Genomic DNA, 14,662 nt, shown 5'->3' on the forward strand with positions numbered 1-14,662 from the left:
TTCTTTTTTTTTCTTAATGCACATTTCATTTGCACTTTTTATTACTGTGATTTATTCAGTGTTTAGTGCATATTTCTACATGCCGTACAGAGCAGCTCAAACTGAAGTCAGATTCCTTGTTTTCTGTGGATACTTGGCGAATAACAAAGCCTTTGAAAAAAACAGCTGTGGAGTACAGCATTTTCACAACAGCTGCACTGATAAATTAACTCTACAGCCTGTTGATTAAAAACTCTTATCAAATCTGAATATAGGCATTTGTTTGAATAGTTAAACATGATTAATTTAAAGTGCGCTTCCTTTCACTTCATCTGCAAAGGTGGAGAGCAGCCAGTGGAGCAAAACACGTTTAAAAAAATATATATATATATATATATACACTCAACAAAAATATAAAAGCAACACTTTTGGTTTTGCTCCCATTTTGTATGAGAGCACTTCTCCTTTGCTGAGATAATCCATCCCACCTCACAGGTGTGCCATATCAAGATGCTGATTAGACACCATGATTAGTGCACAGGTGTGCCTTAGACTGCCCACAATAAAAGGCCACTCTGAAAGGTGCAGTTTTATCACACAGCACAATGCCACAGATGTCGCAAGATTTGAGGGAGCGTGCAATTGGCATGCTGACAGCAGGAATGTCAACCAGAGCTGTTGCTCGTGTATTGAATGTTCATGTCTCTACCATAAGCCGTCTCCAAAGTTGTTTCAGAGAATATGGCAGTACATCCAACCAGCCTCACAACCGCAGACCACGTGTAACCACACCAGCCCAGGACCTCCACATCCAGCATGTTCACCTCCAAGATCATCTGAGACCAGCCATTCGGACAGCTGCTGAAACAATCGGTTTGCATAACCAAAGAATTTCTGCACAAACTGTCAGAAACCATCTCAGGGAAGCTCATCTGCATGCTAGTCGTCCTCATCGGGGTCTCGACCTGACTCCAGTTCGTCGTCGTAACCGACTTGAGTGGGCAAATGCTCACATTCGCTGGCGTTTGGCACGTTGGAGAGGTGTTCTCTTCACGGATGATGCGAAGGAGATGTGTTGCACTGCATGAGGCAAATGGTGGTCACACCAGATACTGACTGGTATCCCCCCCCAATAAAACAAAACTGCACCTTTCAGAGTGGCCTTTTATTGTGGACAGTCTAAGGCACACCTGTGCACTAATCATGGTGTCTAATCAGCATCTTGATATGGCACACCTGTGAGGTGGGATGGATTATCTCAGCAAAGGAGAAGTGCTCACTAACACAGATTTAGACTGGTTTGTGAACAATATTTGAGGTAAATGGTGATATTGTGTATGTGGAAAAAGTTTTAGATCTTTGAGTTCATCTCATACAAAATGGGAGCAAAACCAAAAGTGTTGCGTTTATATTTTTGTTGAGTATATATATAAACACACTGCTTCACTTTAAATGCATAATAAGTCCGTTTCAGACGATCAGCACAGACCCTTTCTCTTGAAAGGTTTTATTTTACTCAGGATGTGGCTTTGTAAACTTGTAGCATCGCCTGCTACATTGATTAGCGCTTACATTAGTTATGGGCATACTCTATGGTCTTCTTCTCGTTTTTTTGTGGGAGCGTTACAGTGCCACCTACAGGCCTGGCATATGTACTACAGCTTTAAACGAAGCTTTGAGGCAAAGAATTTGCCTCGAACATTTTTTGTAATCGAATTACTCGATTAGTCGTTTCAGCCCTACAAGGGGTGCTATATAAAGGGAGAAAAGCAGGAGGCCAAAGACGGACCCCTGTTGAACCCCAAATTTCATGTCGCTAAGGTTAGAGGTAGTGTTACTGTACAAAACAGTGAGAACGACGGGTCAAGTATGATGTCAGCCATACAAGGGCACTCCCAGTAATCCCAAAATGATTTTCCAGCCTATCAAATAGAATATAATGATCCACAGTATCAAATGCAGCAGTGAGATCTAACAGCACCAGAACCATAGTGGTGTACGAATCCTTTGCAAGCAGAAGATCATTCACTACTTTTTCCAGAATTTTAGAGCTAAATGATAGGTTTGATATTGGCCGATAGTTTTCCAATACACTAGGGTCAAGATTAGGTTTCTTAAGTAATGGTTTATTAACTGCAAATTTGAAACATTTAGGAACAGATCCAGAAGCTAAAGAAAGATTAATAATTTCCAGCACAGTCGGCCCAAGAGTGGGCCACAGGTCCTTAAACAGTTTTGTTGGTATAGGATCAAATAAACAGGTTGTGCTTTTTGTTGACGTTACGAGTTTTGTCAGCATGCCTAGTGAGATACTATCAAATTCTGTAAATCTAGGTAATACCTCAGTAATGGCGCCCACCTCAATAGCAGGGTGTAGTGGCAGGGTTAAGGCATGCTAGGATATGTCTTCAGTTTTCTTCTCAAAGTAATCCAGGAAATCTTGTGCTGTAAAAGGAGAGCGAATTACAGGTGGTTGTCCATGAATAAGTGTTGCCACCGTGTTGAACAAGAACTTTGAGTTATGCTTCTTTGTTGATCAAATCACAGTAATAGGTCCGCTTTGTAGCCAGTAATGCATGCTTATAGTCTAAGATAGCATCACGCCATGCAAGGTGGAATACTTCTAATTTTGAATGACACCATTTCTGTTCTAGACCTCTAGCCCAGGGGTGCTCACACTTTTTCAGCATGCGAGCTACTTATAAAACGACCAAGTCAAAATGATCTACGCCACTACAAAAATGCAAAACATAGAATTATTTTCAAATGTATTGAGGATTCTTTGTATGTACAGTGTATGTTGATGTACCTTGCATAACCGAATGAGCCAATATTGCACAACACACATAAAACTATTAAAATTTTTTTGTAATTACCTGAGTTTACTTTGATGACTTGCACTGAATTGAATCAGCCAGGGATGCATAGTCCGGACAGTAGCTGCTGACAGCCAGCCTCAAGCACACTTTCAAATGTTCATCAGTCATGGTGGAACGGTATTTGGACTTAATGATCTTCATGTAGGAAAAGGCTGACTCACATAAATAAGTGGAGCCGAATAATGCAGTCAAGGAGGCAGCACATTTCCTCATGTTGGGGTACTTTTCCTCTGTGATTAAGTTCCAGAACTGTCCATGAGCTCTCGACTTCAGCTCAGTGTCGGTTTGTAGAGTCAAAATCTCATTTTCCACTCCAGAAGAGTTCACATGAAACAGTGCTGCAATGTTTGATGCGAGTGAATCAACCTCAACATCTTCCTGAAAAGGATAGCACATGAATGTAGCAAGTCTTGAAAGGGTTTGTCAAACTCTGACAGACAATCGTCAATCTGCTCCATGTAGCGTGCACTGTCAAGTTGCTCACGGGCCTTCCCTTGCGTCTCCAGCTCTGACGCCAGGTTCCTGGAAATTTGCCAAATCATGGCGCTGCAGCTTTGAGGAGAAATGTTGCATCTTTCGTTTGAAAGCGTTAACTGAGCTGATCATATCGGTCACTTTTTTGTCTTTTCCTTGCAGCTCAAGATTAAGGTCATTCAACCAGTTTGTCAGATCGGTTAAAAAGGCCAAGTCCAGCAGCCACTGACTGTCATTTAGTTGCTTGTATTCTGCATGTCCAGATACACGGAAAAACTCCTTAATCTCCGGACAGAGCTCTTGAAATCCCACGACTAAGCCATCTCACGTCAGTATGTAGCAACAACTCAGAGTGGTCGCAGTCAGCCTTCTCCAGATGTGCACGGAATAACCGTCTTTGAAGAGATCTGGCTCGAATAGAACAGGCAATCTTTGTTGCCACATCCATGATCTCTTTCATGTTGAGCATTTTAGCGCATAACGCTTGTTGGTGGATTATGCAGTGATAGTTCAAAAAGTCTGGGAACGCATCATCCTGCCTGCACTTGGCAATAAATCCATTCACACGCCCAACCATTGCAGGTGCTCCATCTGTGGTGATAGACACCAATTTGTACACTGGGAGCTGAGTTTTCTCAATAAAGTTTTTAAACATCTGAAATATGTCCTCTCCTCACGTCTGTTCTTTCATGGGAAGTACTGTTAATAGCTCCTCTTTTGCAGTGAGATCACTAAACACCATATGAATGAAAATGCACATTTGGGCTGTGTCACTCACATCTGTAGATTCGTCCAACTGCAGTGAGAAACAATCACAATCTCCGATGCCCTTCCACGTTTGCCGTCTTAAATCCTCAGCCATGGCTTCACAGCGCCGTGTAACTATGTCTTGACAGCTGCAGAGCTTTGACTGAAGATAATATCTCTGCCTTATTTTTAAAGTCTCGGAACAATGAATCAGCTGCTTCAACGAATGCCTCTTTTACCATCTCTCCATCTTGGAAGGACTTACTGTTTTTAACTATGACGTGACTCACCCGGAACGATGCTTTGGTGGCGGCTTTCGCTTTTGAAGTTTGAGTGAAAAATGACTGGGATTTTAGTTCCTCCACCTTTCTCTTTCTCAGCTGGCTTTTCGGCGGGAAGTCGGTGTCGTATTTTCCATGAAGGGTCCGAAAATGCCGCTCCACATTTCCCTTCTTTGGTATTGCGATGGTAGACTGGCAGATGAGGCAAACGCACTTCGAAAATGACATCGTGAAAAAAAAGTCCACCTCCCATTCCGTATGAAAGTGATATGTTTTTGCCTTCTTACTTGGTCCAGCTTTCTCACTCATTTTGATGAGCTTTAGCAAGGGCTTATCGGAGGTAATTCGCTGACTAGCTTGTAGGTTTTGCTGCGCTTCACGCCGTTATTTACGCATGTGCGGCGACCTAAAGGTCAAAGTTCAGTTCATCTGACTGGTTGCCCTGTATGTCAATCAAGTGACAGGATGGATAATAGGGTGACATCTATTTTTTTTAATGTCACGCCACGATCGACCGGTACTACCTCTGCGATCGACCAGTAGATCGCGATCGACGTAATGAGCACCCCTGCTCTAGCCTTATGCTTGAGGTCACGCAGGTAATCAAGGTGACTGTGTTTTTGGGGAGCGCGATTTTAACAAAGGTGGCGCAATCATGTCGAGTGTCGTTTTGAGCACTGAGATTAAACTATCCACAAGTCTGTCTACTGATTGGGTATTTGCCAAATGTGAAGTTAAGACATCAGGCAGTCTAGCTTCAAATTCAGTCTTAGTTGAGGAGTTGATGCATCGCCGTTGTTGTTCCACTAAACATGGCAGCGAAACTGTAAACTTAATAAGTGAGTGATCAGAGACCACTGATGTAAGAGGCATGATGTCAATATTCGTGACACCAATACCATGTGCGAGAACCAAATCCAGGGTATTTCCACTAATGTGCGTCGAGTCCTGAATGCATTGCCGAAATCCTAATGCATCCACAATTTCCATAATTGATTTGGAAAGGGGATCAGAAGGCTTATTTATATGAACGTTAAAGTCACCAATAATCAGAATGTTATCTGCACTAGTTGACAAGTTAGAGATGAACGCACCAAATTCGTCTAAGAATTCAGAATATGGGCCAGGAGGCCTGTATACAGTGACAAAGTAGTACGGCTGATTTTTATTCTTCTGACCTTGGCGATGTGTAATATCCTGACCAGAGCGCAGAATCAGATGCTTAAACGAGTTATATTTGTGACCCCCAACAGCTAATAAGCCAAACCTAGATTTATACACTCAACAAAAATATAAACGCAACACTTTTGGTTTTGCTCCCATTTTGTATGAGATGAACTCAAAGATCTAAAACTTTTTCCACATACACAATATCACCATTTACCTCAAATATTGTTCACAAACCAGTCTAAATCTGTGATAGTGAGCACTTCTCCTTTGCTGAGATAATCCATCCGACCTCACAGGTGTGCCATATCAAGATGCTGATTAGACACCATGATTAGTGCATAGGTGTGCCTTAGACTGCCCACAGTAAAAGGCCACTCTGAAAGGTGCAGTTTTATCACACAGCACAATGCCACAGATGTCGCAAGATTTGAGTGAGCGTGCAATTGGCATGCTGACAGCAGGAATGTCAACCAGAGCTGTTGCTCGTGTATTGAATGTTCATGTCTCTACCGTAAGCCGTCTCCAAAGGCGTTTCAGAGAATTTGGCAGTACATCCAACCAGCCTCACAACCGCAGACCACCTGTAACCACACCAGCCCAGGACCTCCACATCCAGCATGTTCACCTCCAAGATCGTCTGAGACCAGCCACTCGGACAGCTGCTGGAACAATCGGTTTGCATAACCAAAGAATTTCTGTACAAACTGTCAGAAACCGTCTCAGGGAAGCTCATCTGCATGCTCGTTGTCCTCATCGGGGTCTCGACCTGACTCCAGTTCGTCGTCGTAACCGACTTGAGTGGGCAAATGCTCACATTCACTGGTGTTTGGCACGTTGGAGAGGTGTTCTCGGATGATGCGAAGGAGATGTGTTGCACTGCATGAGGCAAATGGTGGTCACACCAGATACTGACTGGTATCCCCCCCCAATAAAACAAAACTGCACCTTTCAGAGTGGCCTTTTATTGTGGGCAGTCTAAGGCACACCTGTGCACTAATCATGGTGTCTAATCAGCATCTTGATATGGCACACCTGTGAGGTGGGATGGATTATCTCAGCAAAGGAGAAGTGCTCACTATCACAGATTTAGACTGGTTTGTGAACAATATTTGAGGGAAATGGTGATATTGTGTATGTGGAAAAAGTTTTAGATCTTTGAGTTCATCTCATACAAAATGGGAGCAAAACCAAAAGTGTTGTGTTTATATTTTTGTTGAGTATAAATAAGAGCAACAGCCCCGCCTTGTTTCGCATCATGAGGGATGTGACTAAATGTATTAGAGCCTGACCGATACATCGGCCGGCCGATAATGGGAGGTGATGGTCTAGTGGTTAAGGTGTTGGGCTTGAGTCCAGAAGATCATGGGTTCAAATCCCCACCTGACTGGAAAATCACTAAGGGCCCTTGGGCAAGGCCTTTAATCCCCTATTGCTCCCGGTGTGTAGTGATCGCCTTGTATGGCAGCACCCTGACATCAGGGTGAATGTGAGGCATAATTGTAAAGCGCTTTGAGCATCTGATGCAGATGGAAAAGTGCTATATAAATGCAGTCCATTTACCATTTATCGGCCGATATAAGCCCTTTTCAAAGTACTCGCTATCGGCCGAAATTTTGCTGATAGAACGCCGATAATGTCTCATAAACAGAACAGTTACTGAAATGTTTGTGTCGGCAATGTAAAAATGTCCTTGCAAAATGTAAAATGTCCTTGCACCATTTGTCCAGTAGATGGAACTCTGACTCCATTCAGCTGAGAGCTGCTTACACCCCAGCTTAAATGTGTTCATCACCGGCCCCCGTAGTTATACATTAAGTAGTCATACGTTAAGTGGATCTAACGGGTGGCGCAACAGACAGCTGTCAGAGTGTCTACTGCAACAGAGATGTCTTGTCCATTAAGACATTTCATGGCACAACAAGCCATGTTATTTCAAATGTTTGTCATAAAATACTTTAAACAAGTAGACACAGTATCCATGACCAGCCGCATTTAGCGGAAACTGAGCTAAAGACGGGACAAGGAGATGCTCTAACAGAAGCTGTTACTCAAAGCAACCACGCCCAATTATACAGAATTTTCTGGCTTAAAACATCTTAAACTAAGATGCTGGAAAAAATTCACCCCTACAGTTGTCATGGAGCCACAAATTGTTGAACGAGACCAGAACCGTTTTTGTACCAGACTGTAAGCTATGGCTGAAACAATCAGTCGAATAACTCGAATAGTTTGATGACAAAAAATGTTTGAGGCAAATTCTGTGCCTCGGAGCTCCATTTCACATTGTAATACATATGCCAGGCCTGTGTATGGTGCTGTAACGTCCCCAGAAAAAAAACAGAAGAAGACTAGAGCATGCGCATAAGCTGTGTAACAGCTAATCAGTTTAGCACCAAAAGCTGCACCTTTCCAACACAAGAGTAAAATAAAGCCTTTTAAGAGAAAGATGTCTGCGCCGATCATCTGAAATAGTTTACTGCACATTTAAAATGAAGCAGTGTATTTGCCTATTTTTTAAAAAACACAGTTTGGTCCACTGCCTGCTCTCTGCTCTACATGGGGAGAGACTGTTGACCCAGCGGCTGTGTACACACAGTTGAAGTTTGCTATTCGCCCGGCTGCTGTCTCTCTCTGCCCGGTGTGAGGGGTTCAGCACTCCCTTCACACTGGCTTAGTCACAGCTCCGTCCCCGGCCACAGAACGCTTCACAAACACGGTAAATTAAAAAAAAAAAAAACTGTGACTGCAAGGCGCCAGCTGAGGTGGCTCGGGCATCTTTTCTGGATGCCCCCTGGACGCCTCGCTGGAGATGTGTTCCGGGCACGTCCCATCGGGAGGAGGCCCCGGGGAAGACCCAGATCACGCTGGAGGGACTACGTCTCTCAGCTGGCTTGGGAACGTCTCGGGGTTCCCCCGGAGGAGCTGGAGGAGGTGTGTGTGGATCGGGAGGTCTGGGCAGCTTTGCTTGAGCTGCTGCCCCTGTGACCCGACCTAGGATAAGCGGAAGAAAATGGATGGATGGATGGATGACTGCGAGGCTTGCATGTTCAACCTCCACCTGAAATGCATCTGCTGAATTGAAGGGGGATACAAAAAATTCACCCAGGGACCCAGTCCATCAACCTTTAAGAAAATAAAAACCTTAAAAATGGTTAGATTTTTACAAGTTGGAGGCGGGGCAGAAAGCCACATCTCATCGCCATTTCAGCAAAATGTCAAGAGCTTGGTCCGACCATGGTCGGGCGAACGGCTATTCATCTATTCGCCCGACTATTTGACAGCCTGACTGATTGAGGATTACACTGACCGCCTGCATTTACGGTCCAGTGTCAGGGGAGTGCTGAGCTGAGCTCCTGACACCGTGAAAGATCCAAAACTTGTAAAGACGTGAAAAAATAATTACCCAGGAAAACAGAAAGGGATACACTAAATTTGACAGTCTGCGTGATGGTACAGCAACATTGTGCCATTGCTTAGGGACTGTTGATGTTTAAAAACACAAAAGTACTTTTTATCCGATTACTCGATTAATCGACAGAATACTCAGTTACTAAAATAATTGATAGCTGCAGCCAGCCCTACTGTAAATATGTTTATTTCTGCTCTAAAGTTAGACATTTTAACACGGACTCCTATGGAAAAGTGCTCTGTGTTGATGCCAGCCTCAAGCGGCCAACCAGGGTACTGCACTTCGACATCGACCTCATTTATAGCAGGCTCAGTGTTCCGCTTGGTTTTAGAGCCCTTGCCTAGCTTGCTCCGACATTGTGCAACAGTTTGCATGTTATTAAAAAGTCCACTTCACTAAAATCTTTTAAGCAAAATCGGAAAATGTGTTTTCTTCTGTTTTCTTTAGTGATATTGGGCCAAATTCATGAACCATTCTTAAGAACAAATTTGTTCCTTAGTCCTGTTTACAAAGTTTTTATGAAGACTGTGGCATTCATGAATGTTGTCCTATCCAGGATTTGTACTTAGGTAAGAACAAATCCTATGAACACTCAGGAGTACTAATACACAGTGGTGGGCACAGTTCCGCTAATCCGGTAACCACAAATTAACGAAGCAGACTTTTTCGTTCGTGGATTAGCTTTTGAGATAACTTTGAAAACCTCCAGCAGACCAATTAGCTTCCGCTAAATTTTGTTCTCCTAGCTTTCAGTCCGCTAACATTTTTTGTTGCCATGGTGAGTAAAGCTTACAGACAATACATACAAGATAGTAAATACATTTTAATGAAATCAAGACTTGAGCCATATTTTGTTCCAGTATAAGAGTCAAATACCTAAGGTGGGTATCGAGAACCGCTTCTTTCGGGTATTAAGAAATTATTCCATCCACCGATATCAATAGCCTTTTTGATTAACAATTCCCTTATCAGTCCTTCAGAGCAGCCGTTTGATTTTGAGGGTGTTTGTCGGGAAAATGATCATTCTCTATGCTGATTGCAGAACTTGCAGCGGCTCTGTAATCAACCACTTCAGTAGCGTGACACCGCTTTGAAGCGTGAACTAATGAAACAGTGCTTCGATTCGCTGGCCCGTGGGTTCTTTGATTCGCTGCTCTTCAGAAGCGGAAAGTCCTTTTCTTAACCCCTCTCAAAGCCATTAAAATGTTAATCGTGAGTCACTTTAGTGTGGATTAAAGTCACTAACTGGGACTCTTGTCTTGTAGTCAAGAAACGAGAATCGTCCTCTGTTCCATTGGTACAGCTCCAAATGGTCCGTGGCTCTCTGCAGAGACAGTCTGGTCGGAATTAATAACTTCAAAACGAATTGCTGCCTTAAATAAAATGACACCTCTTTCCAAACGCTGTAATAGAGACAATAAACTACAATCGACTAAAACGTTTTTTTTCCTCCCAAAATGAGACTACAAATACCACTGTGTTTTAAACCAAGAAAAACTCACCAAAAAGCTCTCAGAATGCACCAAATTACACCTTTTTTTTTTCCAAAATTTCCTGGGGTCCAGACCCCCCTAGGGGACCGTGCGCCATCGATGCTCTGTCATCCACTCAAATAAAATGTTCAGTCAAATCACTTTCAGTTGCTTGCACCCATGAGTAGGGCTGCTATGACTAGTCATGACTACGTCAATTATTGAAACCGTTGACAACTAATTTAGTAGTCGACGAGTCATTTGCTTTGAACCTTGAACCAATGAAACAGTGCTTCGATCCGCTGCTTCGTTGAATCTTTGCTTTGCTCCTCTTCAGAAGCAGCAAGTCCGCTTCTTAACCCCTCTCAAAGCTAGAGCCCGACCGATATATCGGCCGGCCGATATAAGCCCTTTTCAGATTATTCACTATTGGCCGAAATTTTGCAGATAGAACGCCGCTAATTTCTCATAAACAGAACAGTTACTGAAATAATGTTTGTGTCAGCAATGTAAAATGTCCTTGCACCGTTTGTCCAGTAGATGGAGCTCTGACTCCATTCAACTGAGAGCTGCTTACACCCCAGCTTAAATGTGTTCATCGCCGGCCCCCGTAGTTCATCGTCACACTGATCGGCTGACAAAAGCATACAAGTAAGTTTATAAGGATGTTGTTTGTAATAACTTTGCGATTACATTCACCCCACATTTCTCCCGTTTCAGTTCAACTCAGTTTGATTAACTCAGTTTATATAGTAATGTGTCAAATGTGCTTCATTGCGTTGGTCACGCTTTTTATTAAGCCCACATTGTGTAGACCTTATTTCTAGCATGAAAAACTTTAGTTTACTGCTAAGAGGTTGAAACATTCAGATTCACTCGTCGTCTGGAAGGGTTCTGGGAATTACTGCCATTTGCCATTAACCCTCTGCGGCCGACGCCGTCATATACGACGGCTGGGACCAAGCTTTGCTAAATTGTAAATAACTTTTTAATGATATGAGATAGAAACTTACTTTTTTTGCTGAAAAGTTAACTCTGCGGACTTTCGATCCACCGTCGGCCATCTTGGTACTCCTCATAGAAGATGTGTGATGACGTGCGCAATGTGAGTGTCCAATCGGAATTGGTTCTCCGTCACATGGTTTTCCAAAATCCAATCGTAGGGCAGATTTACCTCACGTGATATGGCAAAGATCGTTTTCAGGAGTGATATCTTACTAGTTGGCCTGTTTGAATAGTCCCCTAACTGCTCCAATTGCATTTTTGCATTTTTTGAACTTGAAAATTCTTCTATGTTATAAAGTTAATCAATATGAGGACAAAGCTTCAGCTTTTAGCTCATACCTTTTTTGTTAAGGGTCCAGAAAAGAACATTTTATTAATTAAAAAAAATTATAATAATATCAGCTGATTTATCGACTATCTGCATTTTTTCATCCAAATACCGTTATCGGCATCGGCCTCAAAAAATCCATATCGGTCGGACTCTACTCAAAGCCATTCAAATATGTCAATCATGAGTCACTTTTGTGCGGATTAAAGTGACTAACTTGGATTCCTGTCTTGTTGTGAGAAAGAAACAAAAATTGTCCTTCATTCCGTTGCTCCAAATGCTGCGCAGCCGAGTCAAGTTAGAAAGATAGAGTCCGCTTGGAATTAATAACTTCAAAGCGACTCACCATTTAAATCAAATGACACCTCTTTCCAAACATTGTAATACAAACAATAAACTGCAATCGATCAAAATATTGTTTTTTCCTCCCAAAATGAGACGTCCTGGCTGACGTGCAGCAGCCCAAGGCTGTATGGCTGCAGACTGCAGCAGCCAGCTGAGCTCAGCCCTGACATATGGAGTGACATCCATGCCGTTATTGTCTAAAAGGAAAAAACTATAGATTTTTTTCTATCCATGTCCAGAGATCAAGGATCCACCATGTACAGTCTATTTATGTCCAAAGATCAAGGATGCAGTGACCAATTTCATATTTATTTACTTTGACACTCAATAAAATGTTGTTGACATAGAAAACCTGTAAAGCCTACTTGTAGCACACAGAAAATTCACAGGAGGTATTGATAAGGGAATCGGATTGATAAGCAGAATCGATAATGGTATCAATATTGGTAAAATGCAATAAGCTGCAATTTACGTATGATCCAACAAGTCCACTAATCACAAAATAATCGTTGACTAGTTGACTATCAAAATAGTTGTTTGTGGCAGCTCTGCCCATGAGTAATGTAACTTGGTTATTCTTAAGATTAAGTAATCAGCAAAGTAGCTTATCACTACTGACGAAGGACTCAGTCGTAAAAATGACCAAGTCAGCATACTAGTTACATTCAGCGGCTGCCGATAAGTTATCCGCAGCTGCTAATGCAGTAACTGTATAAAGTAAAACATTTGTGGAATTGGAACCTAGTGTTGGTGGAGGTTTGCGCTATGAGCGCAGTGCTCTAGTTACAAGCATGTGAACTACAGGTGGGAGGATCGAGGTAAAGGTTGAGAAATTTATTGATCTCTGTCATATATGACTTGACTCAAGTATGGCAATAATTAACTGAACTCAAGCATTCCACTGTCCCGCACACAGCCGCAGACATTGTATTTTAATTATAGCTTAAACTGTAGCTGCATCAAAATACAGTACATCCGGAAAGTATTCACTGTGCTTCACTTTTCCCACATTATTTTACAGCCTTATTCCAATATGGAAGAAATGTTTTTTTTTTCCCCTCAAAATGCTACATACAATGCCCCATAATAGCAATATGACAGTTTTTTTTAATTAAGAGTTTTGCAAATGTATTAAAAATGAAAAAAATAAGAAATTGCATGTACATAAGTATTCACAGTCTTTGCCATGAAGCTCAAACTTGAGCTCAGGTGCATCTTGTTTCCACTGATCATCCTTGAGATGTTTCTACAGCTTAACTGGAGTCCACCTGGGGTAAATTCAGTTGATTGGACATGATTTGGAAAGACACACACCTGTCTACATATAAGGTCCCACAGTTGACAGTGCATGTCAGAGCACAAACCAAACATGAAGTCAAAGGAATTATTTGTAGACCTCTGAGACAGGATTGTCTCGAGGCACAAATCTGGCGAAGGATACAGAAACATTTCTGCTGCTTTGAAGGTCCTAATGAGCACAGTGGCCTCCATCATCTGTAAATGGAAGAAGTTCAGATCCACCAGTACTCTTCCTAGTGCTGGCTGCCCGTCTAAACTGAGCAATTGGGGGAGAAGGGCCTTAGTCAGGGTGGTGACCAAGAACCCGATGGTCAATCTGTCACAGCTCCAGTATTCCTCTGTGGAGAGAGGAGAACCTTCCAGAAGGACAACCATCTCTGCAGCAATCCACCAATCAGGCCTGTATGGTAGAGTGGCCAGACGGAAGCCACTCGCTAGTAAAAGGCACATGACAGCCCACCTGGAGTTTGCCAAAAGGCACTTGAAGGACTCTTAAGACCATGAGAAACGAAATTCTGGTCTGATGAGATAAAGATTGAACTCTTTTTGTGAATGCCAGGTGTCACGTTTGAAGGAAACCAGGCACCATCACTACAGTGAAGCATGGTGGTGGCACCATCATGCTGTGGGGATGTTTTTCAGCAGCAGGAACTGGGAGACTAGTCAGGATTGAGGGAAAGATGAATGCAGCAATGTACAGAGACATCCCGGATGAAAACCTGCTCCAGAGTGCTCTTGAACTCAGACTGGGGCGCCGGTTCATCTTTCAGCAGGACAATGACCCTAAGCACAGAGCCAAAATATCATAGGAGTGACTTCAGGACAACTCTGTGAATGTCCTTGAGTGGTCCAGCCAGAGCCCAGACCTGAATCCGAGTGAACATCCTTGGAGAGATCTGAAAATGGCTGTGCACCGACGCTCCCCATCCAACCTGATGGAGCTTGAGAGGTGCTGCAAAGAGGAATGGGCAAAACTGCCCAAAGATAGGTGCACCAAGGTTGTGACATCAGATTCAAGAAGACTTGAGGCTGTAATTACTGCCAAAGGTGCATCAACAAGGTATTGAGAAAAGACTGTGAATACTCATATACACATGGTTTCTCAGTTTTTTATTTTTATTAAATTTGCTAAAATACAAATTAAAAACTTTTTCTGTTATGTGGTGGTGTGAGTAGAATTTTGAGGGGAAAAAATGACTTTCATCCATTTTGGAATAAGGCTGTAACATAAAATGTGGAAAAACTGAAGCACTGTGAAAACTTTGCGGATGCAC

The 14,662-nt window shown here is 42.7% G+C and overlaps 1 protein-coding gene and 1 long non-coding RNA gene across 2 annotated transcripts in view; one reads left to right on the plus strand and one right to left on the minus strand.

The window, feature by feature from the left end:
- Window positions 1-14,662, plus strand: part of hsd17b10 (hydroxysteroid (17-beta) dehydrogenase 10) — a 62,422-nt gene that overhangs the window by 3,910 nt on the left and 43,850 nt on the right. The gene's annotated exons all lie outside the window — the stretch shown is intronic.
- On the minus strand, window positions 9,750-10,450 carry LOC117512077. Its single transcript, XR_004561201.1, has 2 exons — window positions 10,413-10,450; window positions 9,750-9,815 (listed from the first exon to the last, which is right to left on the minus strand). It is a non-coding gene; the product is annotated as an uncharacterized LOC117512077 (long non-coding RNA).

The sequence above is a fragment of the Thalassophryne amazonica genome, chromosome 6 (genome assembly GCF_902500255.1).
Source record: "Thalassophryne amazonica chromosome 6, fThaAma1.1, whole genome shotgun sequence".
NCBI classification, from domain to species: Eukaryota; Metazoa; Chordata; class Actinopteri; order Batrachoidiformes; family Batrachoididae; genus Thalassophryne; species Thalassophryne amazonica.